Source organism: Dermochelys coriacea, chromosome 18, assembly GCF_009764565.3.
Source record: "Dermochelys coriacea isolate rDerCor1 chromosome 18, rDerCor1.pri.v4, whole genome shotgun sequence".
Lineage (NCBI taxonomy): Eukaryota > Metazoa > Chordata > Testudines > Dermochelyidae > Dermochelys > Dermochelys coriacea.
Genome location: NC_050085.1, coordinates 12001451 through 12020600, shown reverse-complemented (window position 1 = coordinate 12020600; position 19150 = coordinate 12001451). Strand labels below are relative to the sequence as shown.

The 19150-nt window shown below is 49.1% G+C and overlaps 1 protein-coding gene across 3 annotated transcripts in view; it reads right to left on the bottom strand.

The window, feature by feature from the left end:
• Positions 1–19150, bottom strand: part of CASZ1 (castor zinc finger 1) — a 265669-nt gene that overhangs the window by 220543 nt on the left and 25976 nt on the right. The window contains exons 1-2 of one of the 3 annotated variants that reach the window (XM_043499951.1): positions 17409–17704; positions 927–1067 (exon numbers count right to left, since the gene is read on the bottom strand). The gene's annotated coding sequence lies outside the window, so the exon portion shown is untranslated. Of the gene's footprint in view, positions 1–926; positions 1068–17408; positions 17705–19150 lie in introns of those variants that run through there. The other 2 variants (XM_043499952.1, XM_038377051.2) reach the window with 2 other exon arrangements.

The window sequence follows — 19150 nt, the reverse complement described above, 5'->3', positions numbered from 1 at the left end:
GGAAATGCTTGAAGGACACCACTGTTTGCACCACTTGGCACAGCCCAAAGTACCTCTGGTGCTATCCCATGGGCCCTTTGATGGATTGCCAGGCCAATGGATCACCAGCACCACATAAAACACTGCTGTGTTTGGCCACAGCAGAGCAGCTGCATTCGGAGCCAGCAGTGAAGAGGTTAAAGTGGTTTTTAAACAAGCAGAGTCCCACCCTCACAGCCCACCCGACCCCCAAACTTTTTGTTGGTGTTACCGACTCTGGAGCTTCCCAGCAGACTTTCCCAAGCTGGTGTCTCTAGTTACATCCAAGGCTGCCTCATGCCCTAGCTGTTCAGGCAGAGGAACTGCTTCCAGCCCAGCCAGGCAGATCCCCCAGCCAAGAGCCAATGCTGGACACACAGGAGAAAGACTTCAGAGTCTGACAGGTGAAAATCAGCAGCCGTTGATTTAAACCATGTGTAAGAACCAAGGAATCAAACATCATGACCTGCTCTCTTCTAACCCCCACTGAGGAAATCCATCATCTAGAGCCCCTTACCCAGGAGATACCCTACCCTATCAGCCACAGCCCTGGTACCTAACACAGGAGCGGTTCAAAATGACCTATCCCTGTCTGAAGTGCCGTCAAACCCTCCATCTTGTGCACAAATGGGCTGCATCATCAGGGATGCATCGTACCCTCAGCACTGGGGATGCTGCAGTCCTGCCTGTAAACCACCCCAAAGTAAATCCCTGCCATGGTGAATCCATGACCCACAAATAGACTCCACCACTCCAGCTCCTGAACTTAAATACAGTCTCTCCACACTGAAAATGCACCCCAGGGGCTCCAGCAAAGCTCACAGAGACTCAAAAGTCACCCAGAGCCCACCCAGATTCTGGTCATAGTTCAAACCAAGAGGAATAGATTACAGAAGGGGAGCCAGTACCTTGCATCCACAAGTCACTGGGCTCGAAGTCCATTCCAACTTACACAGCCGGGATGGGAATCAGGAGCTTTTTCCCGGAGGTCCTTGATGGACACAGCACGAGTCTGATGAGTTCCCTTCACTTGGTGAAGTCTCTTTGCCCTGCGGAAGGGAAATGAACAGTGTATTATTTATCCAGCTGCTGCGTAACACATGCCCAATCAGTGCCCTGACTGGGTACCAGTGGCAACCCGCAGAACTCAGCACTGGCTCAGCCACAACAACCCAGCTGTGGAGAAGTAACAGACCTAGCCAGCCCAAGCACAGCACAGCCATCTTGTGAGACAACCAATCAGAGGCCAAGTTACAGACCCTTTACATGATCACCAGTTGGGTGCTGAGCCCCTGATCACCTACAGCCATGAGACCATCCCACTCCAGGGAAGAGCTGGGCACCAACCAGGTGTGAAGATACAGACGCTACGACCATACCACATGCTGAGAAGGGCTTCCCCTGTAACCTCCTCAGCAGCATTTGCTGCCCCCATAACATAGCAGTTCTACCCCCATAAACTTATGGGCCATTCGTTATTACTTGTACTGCAGAAGCATGGCTTTACTGTACTGGGTACTATACATCCACACAGTGACAGAGAGCCCCCAGCCCCGCAGAGCCTGCAATCTAGCCAGAAAAGAAAGTTCAGTAGAACCTCAGAGTTGCAAATGTCTCAGGAATGGTGGTTTGTAACTCTGAAATGGTCATAACTCTGAACAAAGCATCATGGTTGTGCTTTCAAAAGTTTACAGCTGAACACTGACTTACTACAGCTTTAAAACTTTATTATGCAGAAGAAAAATGCTGCTTTTAACCAGTTTCATTTAAATGAAAGCACAGAAAGTTTCCTTACCTTGTTAAATCTTTTTTTTTTAAAAGTAGTTATGTTTAACACAGTACTGTATTTGCTTTTGGGGGGCAGGGGGCGGGTGTCTCTACTGCTGCCAGATTGTGTTCTTCTGGTTCAAAAAGAAGTGTGCGCTTGACCGGTCAGTTCATAACTCTGGTGTTCATAACTCTGAGGTTCTACTGTATCATTATTTGCAGTTCACAGGGGGGGAACCGAGGCACACAGAGATTAAACGACCTGTCCAAGATCAAAGAGTGACTCTGTGGCAGAGCCTTGAACAGACACCAGATCTCTCAAGTCCCAGTCCACTATCTTTTCTCAACTTTAGCTTCTCTTGGATCTATTACTCCACCTCTGCTACATTTCTTGCCCTCCTCCCCTCACATGCCAGGACCGTAACCATGTAAGCCAATCACAGTCCGTATTCTTCTTTAGAGGGAACAAAAAAATTGAACAAACTTTTACATTCTTTACCAAAACAAATCGAAACAAAAAAAAAAGTCCCTGCCACAATATTTGATTGGAGCATCAGGCTGATCTGGGAGGTAGGATTTCTAGGCTGGAGGTTTTTTTATTTCCATCAGATAAAAATAAAATCAGCAAAACAAAGGGGGGTTGTTGAGATCAATTTGTGATAGGTACCAGGCCAAAGAAAATGGAGCCAAAGAAGTCAGAACTCTGCAACCAGCAACCTTTGTGTCAATTTAAGCAAATATTGTGGCGTTTCCATGGTAATCCCTGTTTTGAATATCCACTACACATTTTTTAAAAGGGCTTTTCCTGTTTGTGTTTCAACTTCCAAACCTGTAAATATTTTCAGCTTTAGCACATAGCAAGCCCTCACCCCTGAAACCAGAGATGCTCACAGCTGGGACACAGAGTCCCCTCTTTGTGATGACCCAAAGTTGTGAAAATTCCCACCCAAGTGCTGTGTTAAAGCAACATTTGGTGCCTGGCTCCTGACCCACCGATGCTGGCAGTTTCAGCACTGGGGCCAGACCTCTGTCTTGTTCTCTGCATCATGCCCGGCTGTTCGCAGCAGCAGGTACAGGAGCTTGTTTATTTTCTTTGACAAAAACTGATGAGTGAAACCAGTCCTCACACACAGGCGGTGCTGAAAGCGCTGTGCTGAGCCAAGCATAGTGCCAGCAAGCATCCGCCATCCAGTACAGCTCACACAGGACCTGCAGCCTCCTCCACTAACCCTACTGCACAGAACTCTGTCCCTAAAGAGCCTCACCACTGCACCCCAGTTGTAACCTGCAGCACCCCTGCTATTCCAGGGCCTAGCCTGAGCAGAAGCTGTCAATCACACTGAATCATGCCACATAGTAGCATGCACAAGGGGAACTAGGAAGAGACCAAACTTCACCCACTCGTAAGGATTTGAACTCGTCTCCAAAAAAAAAAAAAAAAAAAAAAAAAAAAAGCCGAGTGCAGGTTGTTTGCACATATTCAAGACCTAACTCTGGGCTCCTTGTCTCCAGGAGCACACACAGCCTTGTCACTCACTGACAAAGGGTCCCCTGGACAAGAGCAGTATCACTTGTCAGATCTAAGCACATGGACCCTGCCCACAATGCAGAGTACTAGACACATCTGGGAAGGAATGCCTCACTCAGAAGGACCGCAGGTGCCCAATACTGCATGAAAATGCACATGGCAACCCTGCCACAGATACCCAGTCCAGCCCGGGGACGCCCATTCAGAGACACCCAAGTCCTGATGCTCCACTCCTGCTCTGAGATTCCAGCCCCTCCCAGCACTGTGGCAGTGAGCTGGTTAATTACAAGCTTCCTGGCTGCAATGGAGTCATGCCAGGCCCCAAGTGTTAGTTTAGCGTAATTTTTGGGAAGTCAATTTCCTCTGAGGTTTTTTTTTTCCTTTTTGTTTTATTTTTAAAGGGTATTTTTTAAATGGAAACATTAGCATGTTCTGATGACAGTGAGGATGGGGCCTTTTGCCCGCCAGGCTGCAGCGGCGCCAGCACGCTTTCTAGACACCATAGTACGTGCCCACGAGAACCCTGGGGAAAAACAAAAGGTGACGTCAAAGCTACGATGGGGATAGCTCCTAAGGCCACCCACTAAAGGGAGTGGCCACTTAGCCCAGCTGCACCCATGTCACTCCACAGCTCATTCAAGATCCTAGGGATGAGCCCGAGTGTCCTGGCCAGACTCCAACTCAGGTAACCCTAAAGCCCTGCAACTGGATATTTTATCCCTTCTTCATTCCCTGTCATGAACAGCTGTGCAGGGCAACTGTTAAAAAGTTAAACAGCTGCCAAGTCACACCTCAGAAGTGGCTGCATTTCAGAGGTGGCTGAAGCGAAGTCTATAGTCCAGAGTGCTTTGGGATCCCTGCCACCTGGATGCCACAGTGATGGTGACCAGCCCTTTATCAACATTTAGCAGGAAAAGGAATACAGGGCCTGTAGGATTGTGATTGATTGTCACTGGGTCCTGCGAGCAGTGCTGGGCAGGGAGAATGCAATGGGCTGCCCTGTGGGGAGCCCGGCTTGCAGCAACGGAAGTATCTGCTTTGCGCTGCCAAGCAGGCAAGCCAGCTGATTGATGTGCCTGGCCCAGCAGGCACTCAGAGTACAAGCAAGGCAGGAGGCCTGGTCTCTAAGGCAGGGATAGGGTGTGGGGTGCATGGGAAATCAGGGCCCCTCCTCTGGTCAGATACAGAACAGGACTGAGCGGGTCCAAAAGGTGAGCCCCCATCAGGCAGTTCCGCTCAGCCAGAGAGCTGGCAGCCCAGATGGAAGTGCTGCGGACATACTGTGAGGCTAAGGAGGGTGACCCACTCCATGCAATGCCAGCCAAGTCCAACACATGAGCTGTTGTGCAGGCCAGGCAGTTGCCCTCCAGATCAGACTTAGGCTTCCTAGCAGGGAAAGCTTCCAGTCCTCATGGAGCTGCCCAGCAGGGCGAGATGGGAGCCACAGAGACCAGAGCTGACACAGGGTCTGTGATACGGGATCATCCCATCTCCACCTGCTGGAAAAAGGTTCAGCTCTGCTCAACAGCAGGTAGGATGATCTTGTCGTTAAGATGTCGGCCCAGGGCTTAGGACATCTGTGCTCTAAGTGACCTTAGGCAAGTCACTTCACCTCCCTGGGCCCCCCCATGCCAAAGCACTGACCGCAAACCACCTCCCCGCAGGTTGTGAGGCTAAATGCGTTTGTAAAGCCTGTCAGGCCCACCGGGTGAAAGGGGCCATGGAAGTGAAGGGCATACTCTCTCTGACCATTGGCAGTAGTCTCTCTCCTTCCATGATCCCACAGCTGAGGATGGGTTAACCCCTTCTGTTGGGGTGAGGCTAAAAATGCTACCACAGGCCTGCCCCAGTTAGGGGCTGCCTAGGGTACTGGTATCCCACACAGCACAGACAACTGAGTACATCAGCAAGGCTTCAAGCACACACATGAATGCGCCAGACACAGGGGTCAGAGAACACCTCATGCGACCACATGAGCAGGCCACACTGAAAAGCGAGTGGGCAAGGCTTGTCCATGTCATCCTTTGGTCCACCTCTGAATAAAGCTCACCTGAACGACCCCGCCAGGAGCTGCCTGTGTGTCTACGGGCACAGGGAGAAGTACCAGGCAGTGGAAGCTGCTCATGAGTAACGTGGAACTGCTTGGAGGGGAGCGTGGTGCTAGAGGCCGACCACAGAGCTGTACACGCTCTACTTGCCCCACAGCCCCAAGAACATAGAAGTCCCCTCGAGGGAGCTCTGCGGGCTTGGGGAAGCACTAGCCTCTCCACTCTCTCAGAAAATCATGAGACTGAAGAAGACCCCCTGAAGTTTCCAGAAGGCTTTACAAATAGGTCTCTGCTCCGCTCCCTCCTTATCTCCCACTTTTTAAAGATCTGGGCCCAGATCCTCAGCTGGTGTAAATCAGTGCAGCTCCCCTGACTTCACTGAGCCATGCCAATTTGTGCCCGCTGAGGATCTAGCCCTCCAAGTTACTGGAGCTGCCAGTTCTTCCTTTGATAATTCCAAGCGTGACTTTCCACCAAACAGCAGCGCAGGCCCAGCCAAACCAGCAGGGTCAGCCGCGCTTCCCGATTGCCCCTGAACACCAGCTGAGCTGCTGGCATAGGACTGGGCCCCTGCTAGAGCAGCGCTGGGCATACAGTCAATCCGCCCCTTCGTTGACTTTCTTCCTCTCTGTTGACAGATACAGCCACAGTAAATTTACAAGATCTTGAGGGGGTTTAACCACTGTTAGTGCAGGAGCAGTCAGCTTTTGGAGAACTGCACTGTACAGTGCAATGAGTTCATAGAGCTACAATGGACTGCCTGTGGCCAGGGAGGGCAGAGAAGCAGGACAGCCATGCCTGTCCAGGGGCGAATCAGATATGGTCAGATCTTCACTTGTCACTGTGACGATAAGGCACCTCGGGTACAAGCCAGTTTTGCCTCCCCACTTGTAGGCATCACCAGGCTTTACTGCAAGAGAGGGAGGGAAGAGAAATCAAAATCTCCTACATTTGGGCATCGGCAGCCAGTGAGAGCAGGGAGTGGGGAGGTACAATGCAGTAAAGGCATACCAGCAGCAGAGCGTTCATTAATGATGCGGGGTTGCCAACCCTCCAGGATAGACCTGGAGTCTCTAGGAATTAAAGATTAATCTTTAATTAAAGATGGTGTGTGATGAAACCTCCAGGAATATGGCCAACCAAAACTGGCAATTCTATATGCCAGTTTTTACACCCAGGCCTTTACAGTCTTCCTCGCCTGGGGGTGGGAGAAGCCACCACTTCTACACATCCATCTTCAGCAATGGGGATGAAAGGTGGGGATGGCAGGAGAACACTGCTCCATCAAGGAGAGAGAGACATACCTTTCCTAGTGTAGGTAAGCTCAGGCTTGAATGGGCTGAGAGCCAGCAGCCTTGAAACCTCCCCCACCCAAGTAGCAGAGCTACAGTCCAGCGTAACATCCAGCCACCAGCAGCATACAAGATGGAAGGAAAGGCTTTCACGTGAGAAGAGGATTGAGGCTTACCCGCTTCCTTCTCACAGCTGGAAATGGAATACACCCCCAACTGATCCTCCCTCTACACCAGGCCTAGAACATACTATATATAAACAGGTCTCAGTCTAAGCAGACTCAGGCTTGTTCTGTCCTTGGATGGGAAACCTCAAAGAAGCACTCAGAGGGTGCAAAAAATAGTGTAGGCAAGGCAGAGGGTTCTAGTCCATATCACTACTGAACTAACATGCTGCTGAAGGTGATAAGGACTAGAACCCTCTGCCTTGGCTACACTATTTTTTGCAGGTGGTGTAAAACCAAGGCCCTGAGCATTACTGATCTTACAGCCCTTCTCCCAAGGAAAAGGAGTTTGGGCCCAGTGCCCTGGAGACGTTTTCCTTGCAGTTTCAATTGCATACCATTCCCTTCTTCACTACTGGTGCAAAATGATTGTGTAGTGTTGCTGTTCCCTCTCAAGCAGCTCCCATAGGCCACCCGAGAGCTGGGAGAAAATTCCTGTAACAGTTTGGGGTTTCTCTAGAGGAAAGTCAATGGAGTTGTTAACTGCTTCATCAAGGGATTCCAACAGCCAGTGCTCTGCTGGGGCAAGTGCGTGTGTGTGTTTAGCTCTCAGCTGGATGAGCCACCCTCTCCTGGAAGAGGGTCTTGGTCTTCACATTTATGGGGACTACTTTTGGAGACAAACTGGACTGATCTATGGCTTGTAACAGTGGATTCCACTGAAAGGACCAGTGTGAGGCCTAATAACTGTTTCGGAGGGATTGTTCTCCCCCTCCTCCGGCCTCTTTCAAGGGCCTCAAAGCACAGTGCCAGAAAACTGACTAGAAGATGAGGGAGGCAGCAACGGACACACATGGCCCAAAAGAGGGAGTTTGGCAACAGGGTGATGGATTCCTAAATGGAGTTATCAATGTCCACCAGAACTTCCATTAGGCTGGAGGGGGAAACAGCGGTCCATACACATGCCTGGTGTAACGCATTGGTTTCAGTGGGCTCACGCCAGCAATGAATTTGGCCCAGCAAACATTTCTGGATGTCGCTGTGGTCAGTCTCTCTCCTTTAGAAGATCCCATTGAATGGGCACAAAGACTAAGGGTGAAATTCTGGTCCCACGGAATTCAATGGCAAAGCTCCCACTGACTTCAGTGGAGACAAGATTTCACGTGAAATATTTTTCTCACTCCAGTAGCAGGAGTTTCGCCAAGGTCAGAATGCAGACTGTGTCCAAAGAGAGAATTCTTCTTCTCCCCTAGTTGGAGGATAACTGCTGGGGGGGCACTGCCAGAGCAGCTATGCATTCCTTACCTGTCCCGGTCTTCTCTCCTCATCACATCATCATCTCAGACTCTACCTGAGCTGAGATCACAAGCAGCGGAAACAGATAACTGAGGTGCAGTAAATTTCAGCACAATGGTAGCAGACATGGGGCTCGCAAGAACTCCCTCCACTCCCCTCACAAGTCTCCCCCCACACCCCTGAGGAATTTTCTATGCAACAGCACAGTTGCATTCCCTTCCCTATCTCCTAAATATCATATTAAGAGAGATGAATATCTCCTTCCCAATCCAAGCAGCATGACCCACTTTCTGAATCAGGGCAAATGCAATTGGGCCCTGGAGTCCTGGGCCCCTCCCAAAGCCAAGAGATTTTGTAACAATTACAGCAACAAGAAGAAATAGAAAAGTAATAAGTGATTAAAGAGCATGATGGTAGAATTGCAGCCATTGGGTAATTCTTGATATATTCCTGGCCATCCTATGCTCTGGGCCATTGCCTAGGACACTGAAGCAATGGCACCCCCCACACCACAGGCATGTGCGCGCGCGCACACACACACACACACACACACACACACACACACACACACACTGCATTCCTCAAAAGTAACAGGTCCAATTTCAGATTCTGGCTAGTGGCCCAGGCATGGACAAAGGTTCCCATCCTGCACACCACCCCTCCTCCCAGGAAAGTTGTGGTGGAGCAGAAATGGAGGTTTCAAAGTCTACCAGTGCACCCCCTCTTACTCCCCTCCCCCAGTTCACAGCCAGGGGGCATTTAACAGTGCGACTGTGCCCATGGAATTCCAGAGCCAACACCCAGCAAGAGCTTCAGTCACAGCCAGCGATGTTGCCCCTCCTTCCTCAGCTGCCACCAGGTGAAGTCTCTTCCCCAGCTTGTGTCTCCAAACCTGCTGCCTAGTGCCCACAGGAAGGATGGGGGCATGGAAAGCAGGGAGTGACGTGCACTGCAGGTGCCCAGTGCTTTATGGACACATTACAAAGAAAGGCCTCTGCCCCAAGACTCTCACCCTTTGAGCCAAATGCTTTCTCTTATGTTTGCAAACCAGCTACAGTGGGAAGGCTGGAGCAAGGGGGCTGTATCCTGGTACTAGATACATTGGTGAAGCACCACTGGTTTCCATGGGCTGATGGGACCCGACGACAAGTGTCGGATTTGGGGAAGCTCTCCTCCTCCTGCCTGCGGGGCCGATGTTGCAGTGGGTGCATGCACTTCTCCTGCTGACCACCCCAACCTTGCTGCACTGTAAGTCCCATAGTCTTTCTCTCGCCACAGCGCAGCAGGGGGCAGTGGTTGGCAGGCGTGGAGCCCACAGCCACCACTGTATCAACCCCGGGGCAGGAGGCAGCAGCAGCACCACTGTTCAGAGCTAGGGGCTAAGGGTTAGGCTCAGATTGGGTGGGCTGAGGCTTAAAAAAAAAAAAAAAAAAAGAGGCTCAGGCAGGCCTCTCAGGGAGAGCAATTAAAAGGGGGTAGTGCGGGAGATGTCAGTACTTCTTTCATTGACTGAACCCACAAAATTATCCAGCCGACAAAGAGCTGATAGAAAATACTGGCTGGGGGGAACACGCCATCCTGACCTCCTCTCTATAGATCATCATTTATACTAAGCTCGTTGCTGTGGCTTATAAGCACCCAACTTCCTGTGCCCAGCTGGCACGAGGAGAACAGGGCAAAGGGTCACATTAGACAGGCTACCCTCCCACAAATGGCACCTTGAGCCCCTGGCACCCACCATCCATCTAGTACTAGTTATTTATTAAAATGATGGCAGCGCCTAGAGACCCCATCTGTGATAGGTGTTGTACAGACACAAAGTAAGAGAGTTCCTGCCTCAAAGAGCTTATAATCTAATAGACAAAAGGCAGGAGGGGAAATCGTGGCACAGAGAGGCAAAGTGACTCGCCCAAGGTCAAGCAGCTGGTCAGTGGCAGAGCTGGGAACAGAACCCAGGTGTCCTGCATTCCAGTCCAATGCCCTCCCCACTGGACCATGCAATAGCCTAGCAGCGTCTCCGATTTCATGAAAGTGTCACACATTCTTCTCTCTGAGGGGTACAGCTGAGTCTCCTCAGCACCCCTTGGCAGAGTGAGACGGGGGCCAACATTGATTTTAAAATTATTGAGGTAACTATTTAAAAAAAAATAAATAAAACAAAGGAAAACCCTTTTACCCAGATTTTGGAGATTAAAAAAAGGCAGAAAAATCCTCATCTTAATACAAAATTGTATCTGATGTGTCGTGGCATGAAAATGTTTTTCACAGCATTTTTCCAGTGTGATCTCACGCGCCCTGTAAACGGGGTACGCCCAAAACACCAGGTATTTTATGGGACACAAACAGAGCAAACACATACACAATTTAAAAACTAAACAAAACATGGGATTGGTAAATATTTAAATTAATCAGAGCTGGCATCTGTAGTGGCTCCCCTCCCTGAGAGACATTTGCAACATTAAAAAAAAAAAACCAAAAAACCCCCCAAAAAACGAACAACAAGACCTTTTCCTTTGTGTTTGTTAGTTCATTGCAGTTTGGGGGGTTGGAGCAGTCCAGACACTTCCCAGGGTGGAGTCCAGAGTAAGAGAACGAGGGGCTTTCTCCCTGCCTGGTACCGGGGCTTGGGGCTAGCTGCACAAATCAGTGGGGATGCGTCTGGCCAGGTGAGTTGCTCCGACCTGTTTGCCGTCTCACTCCACGTTTCATTATTTTTTTTCTCCTTTTCATTTTAATTGTTGGAGGAGTTTACAGAGCTGTTTGCCAAAAAACAATCGACTCCAGGGAACAGCTTACACAAAAAAGGGTGTGTCGCCATAGTGAGGCCGGGGAGCCATGGAAACCACCACCTTTTTGCATTAGCCCAGGTGAAACCAAAGCTTTGTGGATGGCTTGTGAAACCCACAGTGATCTGCTGGCAAGTGAAACAACGCACACACAGAGCATGCACAGAGCACCCAAGAGCGTGCACCTTGGCACTAGCGCCCAGATGTGCAACTCCCCAGCATAAAAGCTTGACCCTCACCTTTCAGTCGTCCCATTTTATTCTGAAGTGTCTCTCTCTCTCACACTCTCACTCACACACAGGTATGTTCACACTACATCTTGTTCACATAGTCAAAGAACATATGCATAAGCATACACGCACACACACTCCTTCACAAAGTCACCAATGAAGACACCCATAACCAGAGACAGACCCAGCCCAGTACAAGTGTAGGTGCACACAGAGAGATATAATCACACAGGTGTGCACACAGACAATACTGTATACAAATGCATGCCAACAAAGAGCCATGCCAACCAGCCACATGATCAAACGTGGACACACACACACACACACACACACACACACACACACACACAGGCACTTGCAAATACAAGACACCAGCACAACGCATGTGTAAATGTTACAGATGATGAACAGCGACTGTGCCTTGTGTTTTCATTCCAGACCACAAAAGGAACAAACAAAAAGGGAGCAAAGAAAAGACAGAGGGGAACAGAACAGATGTCTTCCTAAGTCAGCTCAGTTAGTGGCACAGAAACAGCAGCATGCGGGCTATGTGTGTTTGGACACAGGTAACTATGTGAGGGTGGAGGAGATGTTTTCCTTGTGGGGCGGACCATGCCGGACATACGAAGGCGGCTGGCTGGTGAGGGACCCTGGCTGCATTCTTCACAATCTTACAAAAGAAAACAGAGAATTCCTGAGAAGCAGCAGCTGCCAGCCCGACTGCAACGAGAACAGGAAAACAACAAAATAATGGAAAGAAAAGAGAGGATTTCAAAAGACACCTGGGCCTCTCAGTATCTGTCACCTAGGGAAAGGAGAGCACCACAAACTGGGATTCTCAAAGTGGCAGCGTCAGTAGCTCTCCACCTTTCAGCTCCAGAGACTTGTTGACATTGCCAAAAATTGACAACGTTGAATAGGGTTTAGCCACTAAGGGGTGGAGTTCAGCCATGGGCAGCTCATTAAAGGAATTAAGTGGTGCTCAGGCCTCTGCAGAGGTCTGGTGGTTGCCCACCAGCCTCCTGATCTGTTCCTTCTTCACGCAAAACCACTCCAACTTCAGCCGGAGAAGCCAATGGACCCCTCCCCCGGCCCATTCCTGAGGCCAATGCAGGGTGTGGTCTAGCGTTCAATGGGACTTTGGGCTAAGGAGGGAGGACCAGGCCACAATGGGCTTAAGAAACGTCCAGAGACTTGAAGAGAAACACAAGGTTTCAGGCCCTTCCAAAGTGTGGAACGGGCCTCAGAGCCGGCAGCGGCAAGCAGTGGCTGGCTTTACTGGGCTCCTCTCCATTTGGGGTGGGGGGGCTCGATTCTGCTTATTCTCCTGCCAGGGGTCAAAGGTCAGGTCACCACACAGTCACCTCTGACCCCGCACCAGAGCATGTGCTATCACGTCCAGCATCCAATAAACTCCCAAGAAGCACTGAACCCTAGAGCTAGGGCGAGAGAGAATTCCCTGATTAAAGAAGGGTCAGGGAGCAGAGCTGAGTCTGCACATATCAACCCCTTGGACCGCTCCAGCATCCTCAACCACCAATCTCTGGGGCAGCGCCTTGCTTTAATCCAGCAACATGGGACCAACGCGGAGCTGCTGACAGGTGCCTACAGGAGCCATTCTTGGGCAGCATCGCTCGATACATGGCATGGAACAGGTAGAGCTTTAAAAAGATCAGTGCCCATCTCCTCGCTCACACATCCACCCAGCCTGCTCCTGAGCCCTGCCTGCCCCATAACCAAGATGTTGGCAGTGCAGGCCTTTATCTGGAGACTGTGCCAATGTCAGCAAGCAACCTGCATTCAGGCCAGGCCAGGACTGTAAGATCAGCGCGGAGATTCTGAGGGGAGCAGTTCAGTCTTCTGAGGGGAAGTTTCAGATTCTGGGAGGCATTTTCTGATGGGGTGACAGACTGCAGTGGAGACCCACTACAGCAGACTAACCCCTCGCAACCCAGCTCAGCCTGCTCCAGCCAAAGGACAAACAGACCCACCTGCCACCAAGCCCAGGAGCTGAGAGGGAAACCAAGGGCTGATGAAGTTTGGGGGAAGACCCATGCAGAGTGGGGTGAGCGGTGGGATGAAGATGGTGGTTAGGAATGAGGGTTGGTTTTTTACCCACAACCCCCTTCCTACCAGGCCATGGATCTCCCTGGTTACATTTTCTCTAGGCATCAGGAGACCCGTTCAAACCTGGTGTAAGAAGGGGAAACTCCATTTACTTCCAGGCACCCACTTACACCAGATCAGCATTTGGCCCTCAGGCTTTCTATTGAGATGAACCACTACCCTCTCCCACCCAATGGCTCCTTTGTCCTTCCATCCAAGGTGCCTGATAGAGACCCATTAACCCAAGCCCACCTGCCACCCAACCAGTCAGCACCACAGCTGAAGAAGCTAAAGGCCCAGTAAGCCACAGCCCTCCCCTGAGTCACACGGCAACAGCAGCCAGGAGTCTGGAGTAGCAGCCAGGGGCTCTAACCACTAGCCCACACAGCCCCCTATGCCTCAGCATAATTCACTGTTCCCGAAGAGCAAGGTTTGGAGGCTCCATGAGGAGCAGGTCCTTTCCTGAGGATAGAGAGACGGTACCAGGCCTGAGGCCTAGCAGGCCAGGGGAGGTGGCGAGTGCCAGTAAGGTTTGGTGCGTCAGCCTTTTTGGCATCGACCTCCCAAACTCATTCAAATATTGCCTTTTTTTTTTAATTTAATGTTCCCTGTAATTCATCCATCCCAAAAGATAATCAATAGAGCCCGTAATGAAAATTTGAGCCATATTTTATGAGTCGCTGCAGAAGAAAGGGCCATATCAGCAAGACTGGCTTTGCAGCATCGTTCTCACCCACCTGCTTGCTGGCTGGGCCTTCCCCCTGCAGAGTCACCCGGGGGGCAGCTAGAATCATAGAATATCAGGATTGGAAGGGACCTCAGGAGGTCATCTAGTCCAACCCCCAGCTCAAAGCAGGGCCAATCCCCAATTTTTGCCCCAGATCCCTAAATGGCTCCCTCAAGGATTGAGCTTACAACCCTGGGCTTAGCAGGCCAATGTTCAAACCACTGAGCTAACCTTCCCTGCCCTTCCCCTTTATTGACAGTAAGGGCTCTTTGGGCCTGCTGTTTAAAGTGTGTGAGTGTGTGTGAGAGAGAGAGAGCTGGACTGACACACCAGAGGGATTCCCCAAGGCATCATTCATGCTTCCCAGTCCTGGAGAAAGCCAAGTGACCCAGCCTGGCCCTGGATAGATGAGAATGCTGTTGTGTGGGATCTGCCAGCAGGGTCTCTCACCAAGCTTCCTGCCATGACCCTCTGGTCCTTGGGGCTGCCCCTCAATGAGGCTGGTCTTGGGGCTCCTCCCCCAAGGGGAAAAGGTCTAGGGTCTGCCGTGCCTCAGTATAGACTGATGCCAGGCCATGGCAGGGCTTGGACACTTGACCCAGAGAGCTCTAGTAACTGGGAACAGCAGCCGCGTTATTCCACGAGGGACCACCCTTCACACCCAGGGCTGGATCCAATGGGGCTTTCACCTCCTGTCTTATTGCACTCCAGTTCCAAATACTTTGAACCCCAGCAAACTCCTCTGTAGTGCTATTCAGGTCCCAGCAATCAAAGAGTTGGCCTGGGGGCCCTATTACACTCAGAGGCTGAGAGCACCAACCCACCCTCTTGCCCCGATATTAGTGCCCAGCGTGTGCATAGCCTAATGCCAACACCCAGTCCCTGGCATTGGCCCATTTCATTTGGAGGCTGGAAGCGTGAACGCTGACACTCCATCTATTCTCCCAGCATGGTGCTAGCTGGCTAGTTCTCACACATACCCAGGAACACAGAAAGCTCTGAAACTCAGGCAAAAGACTCAGTCCTGTTCCCGGAACCTTTCTTCACCTTGGATTCCCAGCAGCAGGCCCCCCATCCTCCTTTAAGGGCGGGAGCATATTTCATAGCCTGAAGCTGCCGCATCCGCTGGGAGCCGGAGGTAACGAAACTGGCTTTTATTTGGCTAAAGTAAAATATCAGAAGTGAAAGGCTGGGAGTGAAGAATTTATAACAGCAGCTAAGGCAGCAAAAATACTGGGTATGACCAGGAGCTGCCCTCTATGTCACGCTGCTCTGCTTCTGAGGGGTTGGATGCTGTGTGGAGGGCAGTCAGAAATCCTCAATTCTCTACATACACGAAAGCTGCAACATCTGCAGCCAGCACGTCTCCTTCCCCCAAACTAGGATGCATGCCCCTATGCACAAGGCTGAAAAGCCAAGGAACCTTCATCCACCCACAGGCGCTTGTGGCAATCTCAACTTGAAATGGGGTTATTAAAAGGAGAGGGTAACCAATCCAGCCACACCCCAAGCTGTGCAGTTATAAGGGGGACGTTCCTGCCTCCCAGTGGAGGGCTGAAAGTGAATTTGGTTCTGGTGAAAGGCAAGGAGCAACCGCCCTGGAGACTGAATCTACAGAACAGGTACAGCAGGACAGCAGCGCCAGGTTCCCCAACCTCACCCTGCCAACACAGTCCTGACCTGCCTGGACACCGACGGGGGAGAGAGCGCAACTCAATCGCTAGGCCTACTGCATCCTTCTACCTAGGTGCTTACACACCCGCCCCATCGCTTAACACCCAAGCGCTTCGCTAGCGTTCAGGATTTAGCCTCCCAATGCCCCTGAAGGCAGGGTAGTGCCATTAGCCTCATTTTACAGATGGGGAAACTGGGGCACAGGGAGATTAAGAGACTTGCTCAAATTCCCACAGCAAATCTGTGGCAGACCTGAGATTAGGACCCAGGACTCTTGAGACCCAGCGCAGTGCTGTACCCACAAGGCCATCTTTCCTTTTTGGTCTCTCTGCTGACACTGACGAGAAAGTAATTCCAGTGACAATATCCATCCACTAGGAACTGAGTAAGAGCACAATGAGACATGCAACATCTCTTGGGTAGTGACACCTTTCAGTCACTACTGACTTGCACCAGATTTGAACCGGAGGCCTTTATTAGTATGTCACAATCATCCAGACCCTCCCCAAACCCTCAGGGAGTGTTCAGGGCCTTCTGCTTACCCAGCCTCTTTGATAAGTGGATATGCAGTAGTCTATGGCATTTGAGATAGTAATATGCCATATATGCATTATATATAGACGCAGCTAGACATAGTAAATTACATACAGACATACAGATATATAAATAAATTACACACACACACACACACACACACACACACACACACACACTATATACACTCACACAGACATGCTACAATATATATTAGTATGGTTAATATGATATCAGACCAACAATCCTATGAACATGACATTCAGCCAGTACTATCCGCTCTGATTTGCTCAGAACACTCCAAATATGGCCTGTCAGCAGACGTCACTTACAGCAGAAATATTCTAACCTGATATAAACCCTTAGAGGTCCCCACCACCAGATCCATTTTTTAATGTGACACATTGCCAGCTATTGGTCCCTAGAGCAGGCTAATTGCTTTTGCTAGTTTTAAAAGCTAGAAGTTATTTCACTGAAAAAGTGACTCAGGGCCTGAGAGCGCAGAGAGGTCATTGGGTTTCTGGCATTAAATGACCAGGTGCACATAGACACATGTGCGCACCACATACCACAGCCTTCCCTCTGAGGATCTCCTCGTACTTCACCCTGAGACATGCTGAGGGGGAACAAGGGAGATGAAGCAGCTTGCTCAGGGTGACACTGTGCCTTTAGGTTGGAGGGGGAACAACTCGCAGGCCTGTGCTCTAACTACTAGACTATACTCTCCTTTAAGCAACTGCTTCTAAAAGATATGCACAAGGCTGTTAAGGCTTCTAAAAAAAAACTATATTCAGAGACCTCTTTAAATCACTCAGCAACTGGAGAGATGTTCAGCAGGGGAGCAGCCCAGAGCAGTCCTTAGGCCAGAAGGACACCCTTTTGAGAGTAGCAACAGTTCAAATATAGCCGGGCTCTCCAGATAGCCAGTATCCTGGGGATTAAGTAAGGACACAGTACCAGCTCTCTGCATCCTAAAGGAAACAGAGGGGTTAAGACAATCCCCATCACAGTGGGGCTCACAGGAAGATCCCACTTCATAGGCAGCCTTGCCGGCTGTTCGATTCCAGAACTACCTGCTGTTGCTTATGGACTAGAGGGCAGTTTACAGAAGCTATTCAGAAGTTACATACAATAGCAGAACCTAGGAAATTCCCCCAATGAAAGCAACATTCAAGGTCACAATTTCTCAAGGAGAGAAAAATGCAAAAAAGCACGTTCCTGCACAAACGTGCACTCACCTGTGCCAAGAAGCAACCACAGGGTTTGAGTCCACAGGTGAGACTGGTGCACATTCAGAATATTGGGACACACCTGTTGCACCCTTCTTGGGAAAACCCGCTCCAACTATTTGGCAGAAAAACAACAGGGGGCAGGAAAACCCTAGGTAAAATCCTTCTGAGTGGAGGGAAAAGCTGTTCAGCCCCTCTACCTGCTGGGAAGCAGCCAAGTGATGTTCCTTCCACCTAATTCTTGCTAGGTGAATTGCTTGTTGTTTTGATGATGCTTGTCAATTTTATTTCAAAGGCAATCGTAGCTCAGACGAACATCACTGTCTGGGGGGTTTAATTATTTCTACTAATATATTAACTTTCATTCACAAATATTTTCTTGGGTGAATTTCCTTTTTTTTTTTTTTTTAAATTATCCCTCCCTGATCAGCAGCATTTCCAGTTTTACTGAAATTTCTTAAGAATGTGTGTACAAGTAGTTGTGTGTATAAGGGGTTGTGTGCATGCAAACTTGCACCAATTAAACCAGTGCAAACATCTTTGTCCATCTTATCTTGGTTTAAGAGGGGCTTATTTTTGGTTTAGCTGAAACCTGCACTGATTGACTTAAGCTGAACTGAAATAAGAGTATTAATTTACCCTTTTGTGCCAGTTTAACTAAAATCAGTTTTAAAATTACACCTTAAGTTAAATTGATACAACACCTGCATTTACAGTTAAAATAAATTTTTTAAACCTATCTACTTTTCAATATTAATGGTGCATGTTTGCTTTCATCATTTCTCTCCTGTACAAATTAAAATAAATAAATAAGTAAATGAAGTCAGTTTCTCTTGTATATATAAGTCAATTTCACTTCCAGGTTCTCTGGGCTGCAACATTTGGGTTCCGAACAGTCCAGGAATTAATTTAAAAGCAACATTTTCCTTTGGGATTGTTTCTCTCTCTTTTTTTTTTTTTTAAATGTAACCTTCTCTACCAGTCATTCTTAGTGTAAACATGGTTTTTTTTGTTTTACAAAAATCTTAATATTTTAGGGGTAAATGATCATATTTAGAGTGAAGAGAGATCAGTTGCGGCAAATACTATTTGCTTCTCAAACACACACTGTTGTATGGAGATTCCCAATCTTCATCCACCCAAGAGAAGGAGATACAGCTTGTGTGATTGATACGTATAGTGGCAGCAACATTTAAAAGCCCTTAACAGAGTTTTTCCATTTTTCCCCCCACTACTAAGGTGTTTTTTTTTAATTTACTGTAATACAATTCCCAATATGATATGATAATGAACAGGAATGTGACTGTAACTGCTTGAGAGATGTGAATTCTCTACTGTTTGATACAGGCCCCAATCCCTGTAAACACTTACACACAAGCTTAACTTTATTTTACATGAATCATTCATTCCATTGACTCTTCATGTGAATAAAGTTGAGCATGAATGTTTGCAGGATTGGAGTGAAAATAGTCATCATTTCTACTAAGGCCCCTTTACAAACTGCATAGAGGGGCCTTAAAATGGAAATAAGTTATATTTTGACCCATTGTAAGGCACTTACCTGCTGCCAGAGTGGCATAAAGGGAGTTAAGAATAAAGAAGAATCTGGGCCCATAGTGGGCCTTCTCCTTTTCTACTAGCTGAGATCTATCCTAAATGTCTTGCGTTTTTTTTTAATCCGTGTATCTGACTATTACTTCAAGTGGTTTAATTCTCCTGATTCCTACATTCAATGAAGCAAAAACTGTTTT